The following is a 16,567-nucleotide window of genomic DNA, read 5'->3' as shown; positions in this document are numbered from 1 at the left end:
GTCTCCATTTTCAAAAAGGGAGACAGGGCTGACTGTGGCAACCATTGAGACGTTGCCCTCCTCTCCATCACTGGGAAGATTCTTGCTATAACCTTACTGAAGCGCCTGCTCCCTCTTGCAGAGGAAGTACTTCCAGAGTCCCAGCGCAGCTTCAGAGTATCACAAGGCACCACCAACATGATTTTCGCAGCCAGGCAGATCCAGGAACAATGTCAAGAACACCACCAGGAGCTGTATGTGGCCTTTATTGACCTGACTAAAGCTTTGACTCTGTCAACCATGAGGCTCTGTGGAAAATCATGTCAAAGTTTGGCTGCCCTAGCAAATTTATCCCCATTGTAAGACTCCTCCATGACCAGATGACTGCCTCCAGCCTGTGCAGTTGCTCTACCACAGAGCCCTTTGTCATCCAAACTGGCGTAAAACAAAGCTGTGTAGTGGCACCCACCCTTTTCTCCATTTTCTTAACAGCTATGAAAACACTAACCCAAGACAGTCTACCACAGGGCATTGGCATTCAGTATTGGATTGACGGCAACCTCTTCAACCTTTCTCGTCTTCGTGCCAGAACTAAAGTAATATTGGCAACAATAACCGAACTCCAGTGCGCAGATGACTGTGTTGTTGTTACACGCTCAAAGGGGGATCTTCAAACAGCCCTTAATTGCTTCTCTGAAGTTTACAAAGGCCTAGTGCTAACTCTGAACATCGGCAAAACAAAAGTTCTCCACCAGCCACTCCCCGGTCAATCATCAGACCCACCAAGGAAGATCTACATTGACAAAGAAGAACTGGAAAATGTAGAATACTTTGCCTATTTTGGCAGCCATCTCTCACAGAGGGCAGACATAGATGTAGAGATTCAGCATAGAATCTTCCGCATCAGCCTTCCTTTTGGCAAACTGTCTCGCCAGACGTTCAACAATCACAACATCAGAACACATCCTAGACTTTTAGTTTATAAAGTGGTGGTAATGCCAACTCTCCTCGACAGCTGCGAGAGTTGGGTGACCTATAGAAAACACCTGAAAAACCTGGAACGCCAGCACTTTCTTTGGAAGATCCTCAACATAAAGTGAGAGGATCATCACACTAATGTCAGTGTCCTTCCAGAGGCCAACATCTTCAGTGTTGAGGCCCTGATTATCCAGCACCAGCTGAGATGGAGGGGGCACTGTGTGCTTATGCCTGATACATGCTTACCAAAACAACTGCTGTACGTCCAACTCACCAAAAGAGAAAGGAAACGGGGAAGCAAAAAGAAATGCTTTAAAGACACCCTCAAGGTAAACATCAAGAGATTTTGCATTGACACCACACACTGGGAGACAACAGCCCAGGATAGGGATAAGTGGCGAAGACTTGTCAGAGAGGAAACGTTCACTTTTGAGGAAAATCGCCTTGCCCTGGTTGCAGAAAAATGCCAGAAAAGAAAGGAAAGATAACTGTCACACACTGATTGTGGCCCAACCCTGTCTTCCAACACCACCTGCAATATCTACCAACAAGCTTGTGGCTCAAGGATTGGACTCCTCAGTCACCAAAGGACCCATGAAAAATAAATAAAACCTGTGAAAGAGATCATCCTCAACCTCAAGGGATCGCCGATGATGGCTGCCTCATGTTGGGCATACTACCTCTTTGTTTAAACCATGCAGTGATGCGAGTGATATAAGAATATATATAGAATAGAGCAGGAGCAAATTGAATCAGGTGGCTATACACTCAGATGCTGCATGGTAGAACAGCTGTTTGGGCAGAGGGGCAATATGCCTGTTTTTACTGCAGTTTGAGTACTAATTATTACATTTGCTGTAGGACTGCATATTTATATTAACAAAAAGAAAAGGAGTACTTGTGGCACCTTAGAGCCACAAGTACTCCTTTTCTTTTTGCGAATACAGACTAACACGGCTGTTACTCTGAAACCTGTCATATTTATATTGTATATTATGGTACCACCTGGAATCTCAAACTTAGGTCAGGTCTCCATTGTACAATGACATGGCATGAACACATAGTAAGAACAAACAGCTTACAATCGCTGATCCTTAACACTTTAACATGCATGCTTAACTTTAGTACACTAAGAAGACTATTCATGGTACTAAAGTTAAGCACATGTGTGTTTGCAGGATTGGGGCCTAAGTAGACAAGACAGATAGAGAGTGGGAGACAGTATTTATCCTGATTTTACAGTTAAGGAAAACTGAAGCACAGAGAGGTTAACTGACTTGCCTCATGACTGGAATATTGGTATAGAAGGGTGTAGTTTGTTCAGGAAGGACAGGCAGGGAAAAAAGGGAGAAGGTATTGCATTATACATCAAGAATGTATACGCTTGTTCTGCGGTGCAGAAGGAAGTGAGATGCAGACAGCTGAAAGTCTCTGGATGATGATAAAAGGGGGGAAAAAGAGGGGCAATGTCATGGTAGGGGTCTTCTACAGACCACCAAAGCAGGAGGAGGCAGTGGATGAGGCATTTCTAGAACAAATAACAGAAATATCCAAAACACAAGACCTGGTGGTAATGGGAGACTTTAACTCCCCAGACATTTGTTGGAGAAGTAATATGGCCAAACACAAAATGTCTCATAAGTTCTTGGAATGTAACTGGGACAAAGTTTTGCTTCAGAAGGTGGAAGAAGTAACCGGGAGAATGGCCATTTTAGACTTGCCTCTGACTAACAGCGAGGAGTTTGTTGCAAATCTGAAGAGTGAAAGCAATTTGGGTGACGGCAATCATGAAATAATATATTCATGATTCTAAGAAAAGGAAGGAATGAGAGCAGACGAATAAGGACAGTGGACTTCAAAAAACTTTTTAACAAACTCAGAGAACTGGTAGGTAAGGTCCAATGGGAAGAAAATCTAAGGGAAAAGAGAATTCAGGAAAGCTGGCAGTTTCTCAAAGACAATATTAAAGGCACAACAGCAAATAATCCTCACGTGAAATAAAGATAGGAAGAATAGTAAGAGACTAATATGGCTACATCAAGAGCTCTTTATTGACCTGAAAACCAAAAAGGAATCATACAAAAAGTGGAAACATGGACAAATTGCTAAGGAGGAGTACAAAAGAATAGCAGAAGCATGTAGGAACAAAATCAGAAAGGCTAAGGCATAAAATGAGTTATACCTAGCAAGGACATACAAGGTAAAAAGAAGACGTTATTTAATTGTATCGGGAGCAAGCGAAAAATGAAGGAAAGCGTAGGTCCTCTACTTAGCAGGGAAGGAGATCTAATAGCAGATGGTATCACAAAGGCTGTTGTGGTTAATGTCTGTTTTGTTTCAGTCTTCACTAAACAGGTTAATTGTGACCAGATAGTCAACACAGTTAATATTGACAATAAGCAGGAAGAAACACAAGCCAAAATAGGTTAAAGAATATTGAGATAAGTTAGATATATTCAAGTAGGCAGGGCCAAATGAAATTCACTTAAGGAACTAGCTCAAGCAATCTCAGAACTATTAGAGATAATCTTTTGAGAACTCATGGAGGAAGGGTCAGGTCCTAGAGGACTGGCAAAAGGCAAAAAAGAGTACCCGTCTTTAAAAAGGGAAACAAAGAGGACACAGAATTATAGACCAGTCAGCCTAACTTTGATACCTGGAAAGATACTGGAACAGATTATTGAACATTCAGTTTGTAAGCACCTAGAGGATAATGGGGTTATAAGTAATAATTAGCATGGATTTGTCAAGAACAAATCATGCCAAAACAATCTAACTTCCTTCTTTGACAGTGCTACAGGCATAGTGGATTGGAGGTGAGGTGATGGGGAGGAGGAGGATTAGACATAATTTATCTTGATTTTAGTAAGGTTTTTGACACAGTCCCACATGACATTCTCATAAGCAAACTAGGGAAATATGGTCTAGGTGAAATTAGTATAAGGTGGGTGCAGAACTGTTTGAAAGCATAGTTATCAGTGGTTCGCTATCAAACTGGAGGGACATATCTAGTTGGTTTTGGAGGGGTTAGTCCTGAGTATGGTGCTATTTGATATTTTCATTGATGACTTGGATAATGGAGTGGAGTGTATGCTTGTAAAGTTTGTGTATGACACCAGACTGAGAGGGGTTGCAAGCACTGTGGAGGACAGGATTAGAATTCAGAACAATCTTGTCAAATTGGAGAATTAGTCTGAAGTCAACAAGGTGAAATTCAATAAAGACAAGTGCAAAGTACTACACCTAGGAAGGAAAAATCAAAGCACAACTACAAAAGGGAGGATATCTGGCTAGACAGTAGTACTGCTGAAAAGGATCTGGGGATTATTGTGGATCACAAATTAAATATGAGTCAACAATGTGATACAGTTGTGAAAAAAGTGAATATTCTGGAATGTATTAACAGGAGTGTCATCTGTTAGACATGGGAGATAATTGTCCCATTCTACTCAGCACTGGTGAAGCTGCAGCTGGAATTCTGTGTCCAGAAAGGATCTTGTGTTCAAGCTCTTCCTCTGCCCTTCAGAATCTTATTAATTTAAGAGCAGTAATACACAGGCCAGCAGAAGGAGGCCAAAACAGAAAGAGCTGTACAAGGAGAACAATACCAACAGTATACAAAGCTAATAATATGAAGCTATTGTGAAAAAGGCTAATATCATTCTGGGGTGTATTAATAGGAGTGTACTATATAAGACCTGGGAGGAAATTGTCCTGCTCTACTCAGCACTGGTGAGGCCTCATCTGGAGTATCATGTGCAGTTTTGGGCATCACACTTTAAGGAATATATGGTCAAATTGGTCCAGAGGAGCACTACAAAGATGATAAAAGGTTTAGAAAACCTGCCCTATGAGGAGAGGTTAAAAAAACTGGGTGTGTTTAGTTTTGAGAAAAAGAAGACTGGGGGGGGAGGGGGGGAGAGGAATCTGATGAATCTTCAAATAAGTTAAGGGCTGTTTATAAAGAGAACTGAGATCAACTGTTCATTGTGTCCACTGAAGGTAGGACAAGAAGCAATGCACTTAATCTGCAATAAGGGAGATTTAGGTTAGATATTAGGAAAAACGTTCCAACTATAAGGATAGCTAAGGACTGGAATAAACTTCCAAGGGAGGTTGTGGAATTCTCATCACTGGAGGTATTTGAGGACGGGTTGGACACCACCTATCAGGAATAGTATAGGTTTATTTGGTCCGGCCTCAGCAAAGGAGGCTGGGCTACATGACCTTCAGAGATCCCTTCCAGCCCTACATTGCTAAGGTTCTATATGTCTTGTGTATCTCATATGCTTAATTTTAGTCTCCCTTTTTCTGTATTTCTGATTCTATATATTTTAAATTGTTTGGTTTGAGTAGTGCTTTGCTATGCATTATACAGTGCTTATGGTATACATAAGACACACTGAACTTTGTTTTTCCACTCCCTGGGGCAGTAAGGCCTGGTCTACACTGCCACTTAAGTTGATGTAAGTTATGTCAACCTAACGCAGTGTCTACACCATGCCATGTCGGTGGGAGATGCTCTCCCACCAACTTAGCTTCTGCCTCTCCAGGAGGTGAAGTACTGAAGTTGACAGAAGAGCACTCTGCCATCAACTTATTGCGTCTTCACCAGACCCACTAAATAAATGCCGCTGCATTGATTGCAGTGGTGCCAATTTAGCATGCCAATGTAGACAAGCCCTAAGGGACAGAAATGCAAAGATCAATCTTAAGGTTTTGATGTACACCTGGTGCTTTCTGGTCACCTACTTGAAAAGCAGCTTTTAGGACTGGCTAAAAGCTGAAACACCACAGTACAATTACAATAGAGGTTCAAGACCCTAAACAGCAGGACTCTTACTTTAAAGATGGATGCAAGTGTCTCAGTTATTTGTAATCTTTTAGTTAGAAAATGGGTCAGCCTTATTGCTCTCTCTATATTGCATTACCATGCAAGAGATCCAGATTCAGTAAAGTGGGCCAGTCTCATTCTTTCATGTTGGAAGAGGCTGGGAGTGTAGCAGGGGCATCTTGAGTGTGTCTTGCTGGGGAGAAGGAGTAATTCTGCAAGGAGCTGAGCTGATGGGGGTTTAAGGGAACTGCATCCACTGGCAGATTGGTGGGGTTAGCTGTGTATTGGGGAGGCTTGAGGGGACGTGGAGGGTGTTTGTCCCAGACACGTAGGAAAATTTTCCTGTTTTGTTTTTTGTAACTAAGATGGAGTGGTTGCTTCTTGACCATTTTGGGCTTCTGGGCTCTCACCTTAGACTTGCACATATCCTTTAATGAGCTGTGACAAGGCACCTCCTCCTTGTGACTGGGCTCAGTGTTTCCCCTTCTGGTCTCTCTCAGTCTCATTGCAGAGAGTTTTTATTCCTCATGCAGGTTTTATTCTTCAATATTTACAAACAAAAAGAAACGAGTTCATAAAACAAAAAGGCACAGAGGCATTTGGGTCTAAACTGCTGCAATGCACCATCTATCTGGATGTTTGCAAGCTGAGCTGTGTTTGCAAGCTGAGCTGAGCATGTGGAATGGTGTCGTGCAAATCCCATCATTTCCCATATTGCAAAATAGCGGGAGTTGGGGCATCATTCACTGGGGAGTCTGGCAGATGTTGCCACATAGGGAAAGAGGTAGAGCAGGAGCAGGGGGAGATTAGTTGGTCAAACAGCCAAACTATATATTAGGGTACTGCTGTATCCCCAGGAAACAGACTTTCCTGGAAAAAAGTTGTGCATGTTACTCAGTGGTAAGGTGATGAGAATGTCCTGCATTTAGGCTTGGCAAGTCAGTCAATTGACTGGTCAAATAATGTTAATTGACTGCCTATTGTTTGACCATAGTCAAATATTGTCAGATATTTCAGCAAGTCTAGTCTAGGTAGTGGCATACCCTTTGATTGCATCATGGTGTCATTCTTTCATTTTTTACAACTTCATTTGTTGTGTTTTGCGTTTTTCTATGTTAAAATAGTGACGTTAAGTAACGTGTATTTTGTAATTAGGCATAAATATCTATCTAAGGCAGGGGTCGGTAACCTTTGAGAAGTGGTGTGCCAGGTCTTCATTTATTTACTGTAATTTAAGGTTTCGCGTGCCAGTTATACATTTTTCATTTACAGGGGCTGGTGGACAGAACCCCAGGTCAGGGGTTCCGTCCGCCGGCCCTGCTCAGCCCGCTGCTGGCCCGGGGTTCTGTCCGCCAGCCCCTGCCACCTGGGGTCCTGGTCACTGGCCACACTTAACCTGCTGCCGGCCTAGGGTTCCGTTCAACCTGGCAGGCAGCAGGCTGAGTGGGGCCGGCGGCCAGGACCCCAGCTGGCAGAAAAGTGCCACTAAAGATCAGCTCACCTGCCGCCTTTGGCACGCGTGCCGCAGATTGCCAACCCCTGATCTAAGGCTATTAGAGACCATAGTCCTACTCTTTTTATTACCTTTTTTACTATTCTAATAAGTTAGTGCTTGAAAATTTTTGACTGATCAATTGCCAAACCCGCCCTGCAGTGTAAACAAAAAATATTAAACTGCTGATTAGAGAAGATAAAGATGGTTGAACTTTCTCTAACTTGTAGCATTACTCTGGGGGAATATCACTTCAAATGAACAACACCGACTCACAGTGCATAAGCCATTTAGTTAGGCCCAAAGTACACAGTTTTTATATTGATATAACTATTTCAGTTAAGGACGTGTGTGGATTTTTTTTATTCTTATTTTTTAGTAGTTTACCAAAATAGCTATATCAGCACGATCCCCAGCGTGGACACATTTATATCGGTAAAAGATGCCTTCTATGGTATAGCTTATTCCCCTTCCTGTACAGGGACAAGCTATACTAGTATAAGCACCCTTATACCAGTAGAATGGTGTCCACGCTATTACTTTAACTATTCTGGTATTGTTAAAGTACTGTAACTTCTGTGCATAGACAAGTCCTTAGACAATGAATAGGAAAATGGTCAATGGTGTTGGCCTTCTACTGAGAAATTCACACTTCTCTTTGGGGGAAAATATCACTGAGGGTACATCGACAATGCAAAAACCTACAGACCTCTCTGGCAGTGAGTCTCAGAGCCTGAGTCAACTGACTTGGGCTTGCAGGAATCACGTTATGGGGCTAAAAAAGCGGTATAGATGTTCCCCTTGGGCTGGAGCCTGTGCTCTTGGACCTTCCCCCTTCTGGGTCTCAGAGCCTGAGCAGGAACAGCTGTATTGCTATTGTTAGACATGTAGGGTGAGCCTGAGTCAGTTGACCCAGGCTCTGAGACACACTGCTGTATTTTGGGGTTTTTTTTGCAGTGTAGACGTACCCCAAGTGTGTACTTAGTCATTCTGTCTACACTAGAAGTTCTTGGGACAACTGGGTTTGTAATTAAGTCCTTCAACATGCCTGATTTTTCATATGGGACTAGAGATCCTGTAGATAATGGAATTTTAATATTTATTAGGATTTTTCCCTCTCCCAGCTACTGTGTGGTTCTCCTCTAAAAAGTGATTTTAAACAAACTGTCTGATTCCATGCTCATTGTTTCTTAACCATTTTCAGATCAAGTTTGCTCAGTTTACAAATGAGAGATTTATTTTTTCTAATTGCCAGCATCAGATTCAAGCTGGAATCTGATAATCATGATTGTGATTTATTGCCAGTGATAAAGGTTCTGCCAGACAGATTCTGCCCTTGCTGGGCAACTTATTTTTTTCAAATTTTGTCTTTTCTAGTACCTATGCACTCTACTTTTATCTGTGAGGTTGTACAGGTATAAGGAAGGGCAGAATTTGGCCTTGGAGTTGGAATTAGGGGGTATGCTACAGAGGCTATATTGGCATAGCTATGTCAATTTAGCTGTCCTGGCATAACCCTGTGTAGATGCAGCCTTGGCCAATGGAAGGAGATTTCCCATCAGTGTAAGAACACTGTCTTCCTGAATGACAGTAGCTATGTTGATGGAAACATTCTTCTGTGGGCCTAGCTGCATCTATGGTGGGTGGTTTTCTCACACCCTGACCAATGTAGCTACATAGATCAAGCCTTAGTGTTGTTCTTTTGGCTTATGAATCAGGATTTCTCCCTTTCCAATAGCATTGTAGGGACAAGCCAGCTAACAAAAATAAAGTCGTTTTTAAGAAAGTTTGGTATCGGAAGCTATGACTCTGTATACATATGGAAAGGCAGATCTATTGAAGAAGAAGGCTTTACTTTTACATATTCTTCTTCAGAATAAATCCTGCACCCGTGGAATTTTTCTGCTTTCAAACTTTATAATCAGATGTATTCAGTAGCCTTGATATGGCCCTTAACTCTGATTAAGATTTATAAGGGGATGTCTGGCTTGCTTTTCTTGCTGAGACCACGATTGTGGGTTTTTGTTTTTGTTTTTTTTTTAAACAGTCATTCTCCTTTTGATGATCAGGAATGTGTTGATGTTTTCTCTACTTCTGAGCAAGGTCAAGAGCAAGTTTTCTTCTTAGGCCTCTCTGTATGTCCTCTTAGTCAGGAGTAAATAGTTTTCCGCTCACACTAATGTAATATAATCGTTCCTCCTGACCTTGCCTCTGTCTGGTTCAGCGTACAGGCTGCTGGTGTAGAAAGTTTCCTTTCAGAATTGAGAATAAAATGTTTTGTTCTTATTCATTACCCATAGTGAATACACAACAAATGTATGTGAAACAGCCTAAAGGGTGGTTGCTTGCCACAGTGCATAGATGGTGATGAGCACTTGGAATTTCCATCTAGGGCCAGGTTCAGCAAACCTTCACACATGTGACTTTGAAGTCAAAAGAAACTACTCTGAATGCACCTGTTAAGAAATAGGTGTGGTTCCCCACATCAAAGGCGACAAGAACATATTTTCGTTAAGTATTCATTAGATATCAGAGGTGCATGAGAACAAAGGCTTGTATTATATGTATGTGCACAAGTTTCTTGGTGTGTGAACAAACATTACAATAAGTAAGGCTTAGTTTTTTACAGAACTGTTCTGAAAGGGGTAGCCTACATATAATTTCTGTACTGATTTAACTTTATTGGTTTATTTAAATCAGTGCATGAACATAGTTATAGTAGTAAAAAAAGTTGCTTATATCGATTTCAGGGCTTGAGTCGTGCCAGAACGCTCTGGAGCACTGTTCTGGTACTTCTCATGCTATCACTTATGATAACGAGGCTGGGTGGTTTTATACCCATCCCCCCCTGCAGAGGGTCTGTGGTATTGTCCTCACTGGCTCTGGGTAGAGCTGAGTTTAACAGTGTATTGGAGGTACGCTCTTCTCACTCTCTCCACCCCAGGATGGAGTGGTGGAAGAGGGAGGATCTTCGGCCTGTTTCCGAGATGCACCAGGGAGTTGGCTGGAGACTATTGATGATGGATTGGCCAGCAGCAGTGGGGAGCCTGTGAGGGTGTCGGAGCGCAGTGTAGTCCCTGACAAGTGGTGCCCAGGTGTACTGGGTAAGATGGGGGGCAGTGTGGAACCTGCTGCCATGGGGCTCCTGGGACTCCTGAACCCAGAAAAAGCTGCCCCACTTTGCATTGCTATCACTTATGAGTGACAGTGCTGGACATGTGTTCCTGCACTACTTTTTTTAAGGACTCAAGCATTGGTCAATTTAGAAACACTGCTTAGCTATATTAGTACAAAAACTGTGTAGGCAAGCCCTATATCATAAGCTTAACACTGCTTTTCTGGTTACTTTTTCAAAAATGTATGTGATGCAGAAGTACGGAAGATAGAAGACAGTGCAGTAAGCAGTCCTCTAGAACAGTAGTTCTCAAACTTTTTGTCTTAGGCTATGTCTACACTAGCACCCCTGACCGACAGAAGTTTCACTGACCAAAGCGTTGTGGACAGTGCTATGTCAGCAGGACACGCTCTCCTGCCAACATAGCTACTGCTGCTCGTGGGGGGTACTTTAATTATGCCGACCGGAGAGTTCTTTCTTGTCGGCATAGAGCAGCTACGTGGGAGACCTTACAGTGGCGCAGCTCCAGCACTACAGCTGTGCCACTGTAAGGTCTCTAGTGTAGACAAAGCCTTACATACCCCTTTTTGTGCACATTTATTTTAGGTCTCAGTAGCCTTAGGTATTGCCAACTCTGTAGTAAAATAAATGTGTTCGGTTATAACGTCCTTTTTAAACATCATGTTTTTAGACAGTGAATCAGAAAGTGGCACAATGGAAGCAGCCGTTGTTGTTTATGACTCTTGTGTTACTCAAATTACAAGCATTGAATGACGTGATGTATTTTGGTGTGCCACTGAACTATGTCAATGGCTTGACTTTTTAACTTGTCTAATTTAAATTCAGAGTTCCCTCTAATCTTTATCTGGATTATTGGAGAACATTGTTAATGGGCAGTGAGAGGCTCTGGGTGTGTGTGTATGCATTAGTTAAAGGGCAGCAGGAGGCTCTGGGCATGCATGTTTAGTACCAAACGTAAAGTGAGTTATGTGTGGCAACAGAATAAGTTATATGATGCTGTATTTCAAAATGTGTAGAACATTCACTGTGGATAAACCACTTGATGCAGTTTTCTTTCCTAACCTGTAAAATTCTTCTATTCTGAATCAGTCACTCTTCATGAGATTATATGGTATTCGTATTCTAAAGTGCTTCTGCTTGAAGCAGGGAATCAGAATTCCGATGATATTCTGCATTCACAAGTTTCTGTGAGTTTGTAATGGAATGCTCTGTTAGTATGTGCCTGAAGAATGTCAGCAAGAAGTTGTTGTTGGGACTTTGTTTTTGTAGTGGTTACTCTTTGTCAACAAAAGTTTCTATCTGTGCTTTTAAAAGGTTGGTCCACACACTGAAGTGCTCCTCATGGTGTAACCGTATTTAAGATGGCATTGTTCCTATCTGCCTTCCATCAGAAGGTCTTAGACTGGAACAAGGGAATATCAAGTTAAGGTATACTTCTTGATCATGCTTTACCCTCACTCATCACATTTCCCACTTCCGGTGACAGATTCCACCTTTCTATAAATGTTCTGTACATACACACACACACCACACCACACCACACCACATTTCTCACCATTGTATTATAATGCCAAACCTTAACTCTGACCGTACTTACATCAACATACATTCCAGTTAGGCATCAATGTACCAGTAAATGTATGATACTGTTTTCTTTTGTAAAATGGGGATAATAACTTATTTTACTTTTGTAAACTGCTTTGAGATCTGTGGATAAAGTATATAACAGCTAATTTTTATTATTGGATGAGTTGGAAGTAAGCTATGAGATGCCAAAATATTATGTAGATTGTTTTTTTAAAAAGGGATGCAGAAGCTGTGTGAATTTTTAACTTCTTAAAAATATTTACAATTTTTAGGGGAATGTTTCAAAGTCACCACTGGTATTCAGACTGTGCTTTTAAAATTTGCTCTATGGCTGTCCCAGATAGAGCTATTATTAGTTTCATGAATCTGCCTTCTTTTCTTAAATCAAAATGATGCACCATCACTGAAAATCTTAAGCATTAGGTACATCTTAATATTTGGTATACCCTGCAGCCCAGGAGATCAGAGAGCAGGATTACAAAGGGGACAATAAAGAACCTTCCCTATATCTCGGCTTGGAAGGATTTGATTTTTCTATCGGTAAATGTCTATTTCACCATACACACACAAACTGACGAAAAAATACTTCCATTGATGACAGAAATTTACATATAGGCAAAGTAAGAAAAATATTGCTTGAGAACCTATTAGTCTAAATCTAGTGATTTAGACTTTTCAGTTAGGCTAAAAAGAGACTAGTGAATGAATAGTAAAAACAGGTATGAATTGTTGATTTAAAGATATTTACTTTGTCTATTTTGACATATGATGTTGAGGAGCTGTGTTTTAATGGTTTATAAAGCTTTAACATTTTGAATCTCAATGTCTACTGTCATTAAATAATTATCTGAACAATCCCATAATTTCATGGAACTATGAATATTTAAAATATAAAAATTAAAAAAGTCTTAGAACCCATCAGTTTGTGGAACTGTGAAAATTTAAATCCTAAAAATTGAAAAAATGCTTAATAAGGAACATCAATTTATCTGTCAAAATTGTGAAAAAGTAAAAATAGAATTCTGCCAAATATCTTTTAGGCTATGTCTACACTAGGAGTGCTTCTCTGGTATCACTAAATGAGTATACTATGCTGGCTAAGTGCTGTTAGTGTGGATGCAGCTCTACCAACGGAACTGCACTTTTGATGGTATAACTTGTTCTAGCACAACTCCTTCCACCCCTGGAGCAAAATAAGCTACACTGGCAAAACTGCATACTAAGGACTTTTGCCAGCACAGCTATGTCAAGGCACAAATTGCACCTCTTCACACCCCTGATCTACATAGGTATGCCAGCAAAAGTTTATAATGTAGACTTGGCCTTAGCTGTACCATTGTCTAGAATTTTTTCCAAACTCCTGGGAGTTGACACTCACAACACACTTACTTTTTTTCTATCCTGAACTCTCTTCTGTGACAGTGCTGCCTTCCCTGCCTTCCCTCCTTCCCCACCAACTGAGTCAAATTCTAGTCTTAGATTTGCACTACTTCTTAAACTTTTCATACTGGGGCATGCATTGTACCCATTTGGAAGTTTTTGTCTCCTCTTTTCAAAGGATTGTAAGCCATTGGGCCAGTCTAACCAAGAAATAACACTATTATCTGGCAAAATAGCTTCCTCAAAGTCCAGGATGCAATAAAATATTCATTATAATGTTCTGTGGTTTTAGTTTTTTTTTCCTCTCCACTTTCACAAATGTCCTCAAAACTAAATCAGCCTGAAATTTCACTGGTATGTTCTTATGCCATGATAAGATTTATTCAGAAGAATTGAATCAGAAAAGGTGTTTTGGAGATAAAGTGCTCAAAAAATGAGGCTCTCACTTCTAGGACATTTTAAAAAATCTATCTTAGTTTGCTTTAAGAAAATAAAGTTCTGAGCTTTTAATCTAAAGCAGGGGTGGGGAACCTCCGGCCCGCAGGCCAGATCCTGTCTGCTGCTTCCTTTTGTCTGGCTCGCTGCAAGTCTCCTCACCACGGGCCGAAAGCCCCAAGCCTCGGTGCTCTTCCACCAGGCTGGAGCCGCAAGTGCCGGCTTGCTGGCATGTCTCTGTGGCCTCTATGTGGAGGGACGATCAGGGAAGCTCTCCGTGATGCCCCTGCCCCCCAGCACTGCATCCGCAGCTCCCATTGGTCGGGAATCGGGGCCAATGGGAGCTGCGGGGGCAGCACCTGAGGGTGCGGGCAGTGTGTACCACATAGAGCCGTCTGACCCCTTTGCGTAGGGGCCGGACCTGCGGCTGCTTCCAGGGCACAGAAGCAGCCGGCACTTAGCCCCACTGCGCTGCCTGGCTGGAGCCAGCACCCTGAAGCTCCTCCTGCACCCCAACACCCTGCCCCAGGTCAGAACCCCCTCCCACAGCCAAACTCCCTCCCAGAGCCTGTACCCCTCCCGCACCCAACTCCCTACCAAAGCCTTGAGCCCACTCCCACACTTCAAACCCCTTCATCCCAGCCCGGAGCCCCCTTCACCCCAAACCTCTCATCCCCAGCCCCACCCCAGAGCCCGCATCCGGAGCCCGCCCTCCTTCCCGTACTCCTGTCCCAGCCTGGAGCCCCCTCTTGCACCCCGAAGCTCTAATTTATGTCCCCACCCCAGAGCCTAGGGGAAGCCCGAGCCTCCACACCCCCCTGCGGGGCTGGAGCTGCAAGCACCTGCTCACCCCACTGCGGGGGAAGTCCCAAGCCTCCAAGCCCCACCCCCGCATGGGGCTGTGTGGCCCCCGATTGATTTTTCTGTGGGTCAGTGGCCCCGATAGAAAAAAGGTTCCCTACCTCTGCTCTAAAGGACTGATTCTAAAAGCATGAAGTATCATGAGTAGTCCTGAGGATGTCAGTGAGATTCTCCTGATGTAACTTGGACTAATAGGCACTCTCCCCTGTAGTAAATGTTTGAAGAAACGAGTGCTAACGCTGTATTGCAGTAATCATAAACAGGCAGGAGCTCTTGAAAATTGAAGCTCAGTGCTGAGTTCAGTCTGTACTTTATGGTCTACGTTGCTAAAAATATTGCTTCTGACTTTTTTTGTTCTGCTTTTAAAACACTGATAGTATATAAATATACCTTCTACTACTGTTTGTACAGTAACTAGCACAATAGGGCCCCATTCGTGGTTGGTCCTTAGGCTCTACTGTAATAAACATGAGCAACAAAAACAATAAAATGTTTAGAAAACCCAACATATAAGGAAAGGTTAAAAAAATGGGCATGTTTAGTCTTGAGAAAAAAGGATTGAGGGGGAACCTGATAATAGTCTTCAGATATGTTAAGGGCTGTTATAAAGAGGGCTGTGATCAGTTGTTCTCCATGGCCACTGATGGTAGGACAAGAAGGAATGGGCTTAATCTGTAGCAAGGGAGTTTTAGGTTAGATATTAGGAAAAACTTTCTTACTAGAAGGGTAGTTACACTCTGGAATTGGCTTCCAATGGAGGTTGTGGAGTCCCCATCACTGAAGGTTTTTGAGAACAGGTTGGACAAAGAACTGTCAGGGATGGTCTAGGTTTACTGCCTCAGTGCACAGGGCTGGACTAGATGATCCCTTGAGGTCTCTTCCAGCCCTACATTTCTGTGGCGAATAATAATTATGCAGCAAAGAGTCTGCATATCAGTATCCATGTTCAATGCTTCTAGCTGGCTCCATAACTCTGCCAGAAGAGTGGCAGGCTCTCTATTCTCCCCCTATTACTTTTACCGTATTAAAGCATCTGTAAACTAAGGTGTGGTTGTTAAATACTTCGAAGTGTATGTATATAATGAGCATTTGTATAAGTCTAATTTTCAAACATGATCCCCTGTAAACTGGTGCTATGTAAAATAATGTACAAAACCTGCATTTCCATGCAAAATGGGTAACCACATGATACATGTTCAGACCCTTTTTATAGCTGCAGTTAACGACAATCGATTTGGCGTCTTGGCCTGTTTTGGAATGACCTGATTAAAAATACTCTTATAGTATGGGCCATTGGCAGTTTCCCATTTTTAAGTATTTTACTTTTTTATTATTGTTTGGCTCTTAAGGCAAGTATCTTCTGCATTCCATTTTATCTTTCAAGTTTTTAGAGGCTTTTTTTTTTGTCCTACTCTTCACAAGGAAGCAAGAAGTGTGACAGGAAGGTGTGATTTTTAATTTACACCAGAGTTCTCAGCAAATAATGACTTTTCACACCCTGTTATTGCTGCTTAGCCTGGGGGAGGAGTTGTATGGCTACAGTTGTCATATCAAATTAAATCCACTCTTGTAATTCAGAAAGACAATCCTTTTTTATTTAACCCTTTTCAGTTTCTGAAGCATATTGGTCTGAGATGGGTTAACTTTAAATTATTCTAATTATTTAAAAACTAATGTGGGGAGGGGGGTGGAGAATTATTATTGAAGCATGTAAATGCCTATTCTCAAGTGTGGTATGTTTTTTGCCCTCCTACAGTGTGACAAGTTGTGGCTCTCATCCTGCAATGAGCTTTACATGGGCAGACCCTGGTGCCCACATGGAGTTCATTGCAGGATCAGGGCCTTATGTATGTCTGCACTGTAAGGAAATGTTGGGTCTAGTCTG

At 42.1% G+C, this 16,567-nt stretch overlaps 1 protein-coding gene across 4 annotated transcripts in view; it reads left to right on the top strand.

Moving 5' to 3' along the window:
• SAMD3 (sterile alpha motif domain containing 3) overlaps nucleotides 1-16,567 on the top strand; it is a 103,157-nt gene that overhangs the window by 15,767 nt on the left and 70,823 nt on the right. The window contains exon 2 of one of the 4 annotated variants that reach the window (XM_043542887.1): nucleotides 11,734-11,847. The exons of the other annotated variants lie outside the window; for them this stretch is intronic. The gene's annotated coding sequence lies outside the window, so the exon portion shown is untranslated. The remainder of the gene's footprint in view (nucleotides 1-11,733; nucleotides 11,848-16,567) is intronic. 4 annotated transcript variants of the gene reach the window in all.

This window comes from Chelonia mydas, chromosome 3 (genome assembly GCF_015237465.2).
Source record: "Chelonia mydas isolate rCheMyd1 chromosome 3, rCheMyd1.pri.v2, whole genome shotgun sequence".
Taxonomy (NCBI): domain Eukaryota; kingdom Metazoa; phylum Chordata; order Testudines; family Cheloniidae; genus Chelonia; species Chelonia mydas.
This window is presented reverse-complemented; position numbering and strand designations above follow the sequence as displayed.